This window comes from Eimeria mitis, genomic scaffold (genome assembly GCF_000499745.2).
Source record: "Eimeria mitis Houghton genomic scaffold, Emh_scaff274, whole genome shotgun sequence".
Lineage (NCBI taxonomy): Eukaryota > Apicomplexa > Conoidasida > Eucoccidiorida > Eimeriidae > Eimeria > Eimeria mitis.
This window is the reverse complement of record NW_013571085.1, coordinates 15,889-16,188: the sequence shown is the minus strand read 5'-3', so window position 1 is coordinate 16,188 and position 300 is coordinate 15,889.

The window sequence follows — 300 nt, the reverse complement described above, 5'->3', positions numbered from 1 at the left end:
TTTCTCTCCCTCGTTGCTGCTCACAGCTGGTAGAGCACTAGCAGCAGCAGCAGCAGCAGCAGCTGCAGCAGCAGCAGCAGCAACGCCAGCAGCAAAAGCAACTGCAGCAACTTCAGCTGCAGCCGTCCCTAGGGCAGAAGGGGGAAGTGCAGCAGCAGCACCTTCTGCAGCTGCAGCACAAGCTGCAGCAGCAGCACGCACTCCTGCAGCAGCAGCAGCAGCAGCAGCAGGATGCAGGCACCTTCAGCTGCTGCTGCTGCCCTTGGGGGCCCCACAGCAGCAGCAGCAGCAGCAGCAGCT